Genomic DNA, 6931 nt, shown 5'->3' on the forward strand with positions numbered 1-6931 from the left:
CCCAAATGTCATGGAGAACTCATTACTCAAAAAATATATTTAGCTATTCATGATGCAATTACACATTATAACAAGGTTTGAGAAAACTTACAAAAACCATACGAGATAATTGAGTTCCAATTGTGAAAAAGGCAGAAACTAGAAAATTTTGTTCAATTCAAATTCAGAACTCCTTCCTTATAAAAGAGGTGTTTGGCTATTCATGATTCATTTACACATAATAACAACATTTGAGAAATATTACAAGAATCATACAAGAAGATAAGTGAATTCTAATATTGATAGACTCTCCATTGGCTTCAAAAAGACTACGCAAATATTGCTCTTCAATTCAAATTCAAATCACCTAGTTTTTGCCATAAGTTTAACATACTTGCTAACAATTCTTCATTAAGTTAACATGTCATAACTAAGTGATTCACAAACTGTATCACGATCAAATCCAATCATGATAATTCTAGTTAGTCGCTTATTTATATAGGTTCAATTTTCATGGTAAATTTGTATTCAATCATGTAGATTTAGTAAATCAAGTTGTATTCAATCTTGTGGGTCGGATGTGTAAAATTAAGTCTTTGTTTTGTTCTCGGTGCATGAACTTGGATGCAAGAAAACAACTTTGCCGCCAAGTAATCATTACATCACCTCTCTCCCCTCCCCATATTATCAGTACTAACCGGCTTTCCTATAAACTGCACTTCTTTGCTTCCGGGGATCAGCCATGACGCTATCAACTATCCTAGCATGCAGTTAAGTGTGAAAAGCAAGACAGATAGAACAATAGGAGTTTTCAGGAGAAGAGTTACCGATGTAGGTCCTGGACCAACCATCTATAACGCGACCGTTAAATCTCCGAAAGGTGTTGAAATCATAGTGAAGCCAACTAGTCTTATTTTCTCTCACACCCTGCAAAAGAAGAGCTTCAAGGTAGTAGTGAAAGTGAAATCTATGGCAAGCATGAAAATTTTATCAGGTTCACTTATTTGGAGAAGCCCTCGCTACATTGTTAGAAGCCCTATTGTTATCTACAGTCCATAATCAAACTAGTAGCATTTCCTACTATCATGTGTAACACTTATTTCATGTAATTCATCTGCTTAATGTTTACATTTTGTTCTTCACAGTGGATTCTAGGAGAATACAGAAATAGAGTTAAATAAATATGGCAATCTATATATCAATAAATTATATCTCACATGTTATCAACCTCACATAGTGGAATAAAATTTAATTGTTGTTGTCTTAGATTAGCATTTAAATTTTCTACACCCATATTTAAGCTCTTTGGACTAACTAAGGAATCCAAAACTAGGGACAAAGTTCACTAAATGAATCAATATTGACAGCTATCAACCGATATTTGATTATTTTTAAATATTTAAGAGAACATTAATTACAACCAATATCACTAAAAAATTTCACTCACCAAGTTACTATGTTAACAAAAGTTATTTGAAGAATAATAATTTTTATTTTTAATTTTAATAATAATAAGATATAAGAGAACAATTTTATATTTTACACATATATAAAGCTATTGAAAAGATTCTAAAAAAATCTATACTATGAGAATATCTTACAAATATTATATTCTAAGGTTAAACTACTCAAAATAGGGTTTTAGACCTCAAAAATTCGGGACTAAAAAAGGCCTCAAATTTATTTGATTTAGTTATAAAAATATATAATGACGCTTGAGTTATATATTATATATATTATTGTAGTTGAATTGATAAAATATAAGCTTTTTTTTTATGTCTTGGGTTCAACTCTTAACAACTTCTAAATTAATATTTTAAAATACATTTTAAAAATCTCATTTTAAAATTTACTTTAGGCCTTTAAACGGGTTGGATCATCGACTAGACTTAAAAATTTTTTTGTTAAATGTTTGATGAGTTTTGCTTTATATCACACATCCTATTTATTTTATTTTTTATTAATTAATATTTTTATTATTTAAGATTAAAATGTGTAAATCTTAATATAAACGTGACTTTTGCTTAGTGGGTGATATAAAATTAAACTCAAGATCAACAAATCACATTCATTTAATTTAAGAGTTGAATTACTCCATCTCACTTGTTGTTTACTAAATAGAGTTGAATTATACTCCCACAATTTGAGGAATCAATATTCAGTATTCAAGGTGAGAATTTCAGAAAATGATGAGTCAAATGGAGGAAATATAAAGGGAAAAACATTACTCCTATTATCACTAATTTTTATTTCTTTTGACGGATTATACGTTGGAACATGATGTAACCACGTGCCCTGTGCAGGGTGTCACGCATGTCGACAATGCGCATTGCTCTGTCCCTTCTGTCCATTTTCACTTCTGTCGAAAAGTGCATCCAAGTAGTAGGAAGTACACTTGTCTTTAGATCCGTGGTGAATTTTATAACATTTATATATGCCATTGCTACCCGCAACTGTGACACAAAATATCCTCATTAAAATTCCTCCATCTATTCAACTTTTATGAGAAATGCTAAGACTTTAATATATATCAGCAAGGCTGTGTAGATTTATCATGGTCCAACCATGACAAAATAATTAGAGGTTCTATTTAACCTCATTTTAACAATAACTAAGATTTATGAGGTTTTATTTAGTTATAATTTAATTGTAAAAAAAATTGATGCCCTGTGCGGTAACTCGTCTTGCACGTCCTCAAAGACAGTCCAGTATATCAGTTCGCTTTTACAGATTTTATATTTGATGAAATATGAACTATATTTTTTCCCCTTGATTTTATCTGAAGATCCTTTATGATCCCTTAATTTATAAAAGGATCAATTTGATCCTTTATGTCTTTAAATAGTGTCACGTTAGTCAAAGTTAAAATAAATAATTGATTGACTTACACTTGGTGCTGATGTGGCATATGCTCATCATTAATGTCATCAAAATTTCAAGAAAAGTTCCAAAATTTTGTTTTCTCCATGGATATGTTGGTTGTTGGACAAGATACTTTACGATTTGGCCACTTCACCTATATAGACAGGGTCAAATGACACCAAGGTGTCAAACTTAGTAACATGACATTTCCGATAACTTTTTGACGCATATCCGTATAACAAAATCCACTGTTGGATTGAAAGCTAACATCATATAGATCATGTCTATAAAATTTAACATCAATCAAAAATCATTTGATATGTTAAAGAGAATGATCAAAATTAACAGTTTTGTTGAAGTTTTGTTAGACGTTTGTTTGTCTGCATCTCATTGACATCTCAAATGATTTCTGATTGATGTTAAATTTTATAGACATGATCTATATCATAATAGCTTTCAATCTAACAGTGAATTTTGTTATACGCATATGTGGTAAAGAGTTATCAGAGGTGTCATATTACTTAATTTGACACCTTGGTGTCATTTGATCTTGTCTCACACACACCCACAAATATATGGGGGCACTACTCAATTTTTCTTTCAAATCATTAAAAGCTAACATACAAGCATCATTCAAAACCTTGCTTGCATAATGAATTGCATGAAAAACTTTGTTCTTTCTTTGGCCTAAAATGGCTCCCACCGTATAATCAAACATAAGTTCAAAGTCAAGAGACCTATTTGGTGCAATGATAATGGGTGCACTACTCGATTTTTCTTTCAAATCATTAAAAGCTACTCCCTCCGTCTCATAATAAGTGTCTTATTTGAGCATTGCGCGGTTTTTAAGAAAATGATTAGAAGTATTGGTTTTAATGAAAAAATTAATATCATTTAGTAAAATACTCTTATTATTATAGATAGTGGAGTAGTTGAAAAACACGAAAGTTAATAACTAGGTGTATAGTAGTGAAAAAATAATAAATGTTGTATTGGTATTTATTTTGAGACATAGAAAAAAATGCAAATGAGACACTTATTATGAGACGGAGGGAGTAACATACAAGCATCATCGAAAATAAAAGACTTATCTTTGTTAAGCAAGTTGCTTAAAGGCTTTGCAATTTTGGAGAAGTCTTTGATGAATCTTCGATAAAAGCCGGCATGTCCCAAAAATCTTCAAATCCCCTTCATATTCAAATGAGGAGGCAACTTCTCGATAACTTCAACTTTGGCTTGATCTACCTCAAGGCCTTTAGAAGAAACCTTAAGGCCTAGAATAATTCCTTCTGTCACCATAAAATTGCACTTTTCCCAATTTAGGATCAAATTCGATTCCACACACCTTCTTAGAACGGTATCAAGACGTTTCAAGCACAATTCAAATGAAGGATAAAAAACGGAGAAGTCATCCATGGAAACTTCAATGAACTTCTCAATTAAGTTAGAAAAGATCGCTGGTGTATGGAATGTTGTCGGTGCATTACATAACCTGAAAGGCATTTTACGATATGCAAAAATACCAAAAGGGCATGTAAAAGTCGTCTTCTCGTGATCTTCCAGATTTGAAACTCTTTAATTGTACCTTGAATAACCGTCTAAGATGCAATAAAATTGTTAACTGGATAATCTTTCGAGCATTTGATCCATAAACGATAAAGGAAAATGATATTTTCTCGTAGCTTAATTAAGCCTACGCTAGTCAATACACATTCTCCACCCCTTTACAATTCTAGTCGAAATTAGCTCGTTCCTATCATTTTGAAACACCGTCATTCCACCTTTATTAGGAACCATTTGAATGGGGCTAACCCAAGCACTATCCGAAATTGGATAAATCATTCTGGCCTCTAACATCTTAACCATTTCTTTTCTCACAACTTGCTTCATTACCAGATTCAAACGTCTTTGTGGTTGTCACCAGTTTGAAATCGTCATCCAATAAAATCTTGTGCATACAAAAGGATGGACTTATTCCTTTGAGATCGAAAAGAGTCCAACCCATTGTATCTTGATTTTTTTCTAAAGCAATAATTAATTTCTCTTCTTCACCCTTAGAAAGGGCATTGCTTATGATAACCGGTTTGTTTCCATTTTCTCAAGAAACACATGCTTCAAATGCGAAGGAAGCATTTCCAACTCTAGCTTGCATTCATTCACAATCGTTTTTTTTTTCAAAACTTCAACTTCATCATCACAAGGAGGAATTTCTTCTAAAGCTTCCAATTTTTTTAAACACTCTTCAATTTCTTTCTCTTCATCCTCATTGAGGACTTTGAGATCATTTCTGAGATCTTTCTCAAGAGGAGTAGACACATGAACTTGCTTCTTCACTTCCATAATTGCTTCATTAGTAGCATTAATGGAGAAATAATGATTCTTATCTTTAGCATGTTTCATGGCCTCAAATAAGTTAAAGCAAACCTCCTTATCTTGAACTTGCACCTTCATAAGACCATCATCGATATCCATCACCATTCTTGCGGTCTTCATGAACGACATTCAAAGAATCAAGGGATCATCATCATCCTCTTCCATATCAATTAGAACAAAATCAATTGGAAACAATAATTTGTCAACTTTGATTATAACATCTTCCGCTACTCCATGAGGATGAGTAGTGGATTTGTCCACTAATTGCAAAGTCATCCTTGTTGCTATCAATTCAATATTTCCCAAACTCTTCACCACGAGCAACGGTATCAAATTAATACTAGACCCTAAGTCAATCAAAACCTTGCCAATGTAGATATTGCCTATGGTCACCGGTAGTGTAACTCGTCCTGAATCACTTTCTTTCCTCGGGAGAGTTCTTTGGATGATCGCACTACAACTTGCATCTAGTGTGATTGTCTCTTGATCCATATATCATCTCTTTTTTGTAAGAACATCCTTCATGAACTTTACATAGGTGGGAATTTGCTCAATCACCTCGAAAAATGGAATATTAATTTGCAATTGATTGAATATGTCCATAAACCGGACATAATGCCTAGCATTGTCCTTTTTAGAATGAGCATGAGGGTATGGTAAATGTTGAATGAGAATTGAATTCACTTTCACTTTTCCTATTTCTTTCTCTCTCAATTTCTTTTTCTCTTCCACATTAATATTTTCTTTTTCCACTAATTCTTTCTCTTTTCTCTCTTTTTCAACTAAATGTCCCTCAATATTTTTTCTACTTCAATCTCATCATTTTTCTTTTCTTTTTCAACCACACCATCATCTTTCTCAACTTCCTTAGCAACTCCAATATCAATTGTTCTACCACTACGAGTTAGAGTAGACTTACATTGCTCTCTCAGATTTTCTTGAATATTCATCGGAAAAACTCCTTTATGTTGGTCGGCTAATTGCTTTGACAATTGACCAACTTGCGTTTCATGATTTTTGATGGCCGCATCGATACTCTTTTGATTAGCAATAGACAATTTCATGAATTGACTAAGAGTGTCTTCCATTGTAAGCTTTTCACCTTGAGGTTGAGAAGGTTGATTGTAACCACCTTGATAAGGATTTTGATGATTTGAAGTTCCGACATCTTGTCTCCAAACTTGTTGATAAACTTGGTTATTTCCCCTTTGTTGGTAACCTTGGTTATATTGATAAGGTTATTGTCTTCCTCCATAGCCTTGATTAGGATTAATCGCATAATTTGCTTCTTCTCCAATCGGAGGATAATAACTAGTTTGATGATCTCCTCTACACAACTCATAACACAAACAACTTGTTGATTGTTGTTAGGAATCTCATGCATCTCTTTAATTTATTGTGGAAGTTTTGACATTTGTTGAGTGAGCAACTCCACGTGTTGAGTCAATAACTTGTTTTGAGCAAGTACTACATCATTAGTACCTAACTCAATGACTGCTGGTTTTCTTTGAGAAGTACTTCGGTTGTGTTTTACTTGATGATCGTTGAGAGTCATTCTATAAATAATAGCTATTGCTTCTGTCGCACTCTTCGACATTAAAGAACCACCCGCGGTAGCATCCAAAAGAGTTTAGGTAGTGGTTGAAGTCCATGCCTAAAATATGAATTTGTGTAAGCTCATCAAAACCATGACCTTTGCATTTCCTTACCATTGACT

Source organism: Vicia villosa, linkage group LG7, assembly GCF_029867415.1.
Source record: "Vicia villosa cultivar HV-30 ecotype Madison, WI linkage group LG7, Vvil1.0, whole genome shotgun sequence".
Lineage (NCBI taxonomy): Eukaryota > Viridiplantae > Streptophyta > Magnoliopsida > Fabales > Fabaceae > Vicia > Vicia villosa.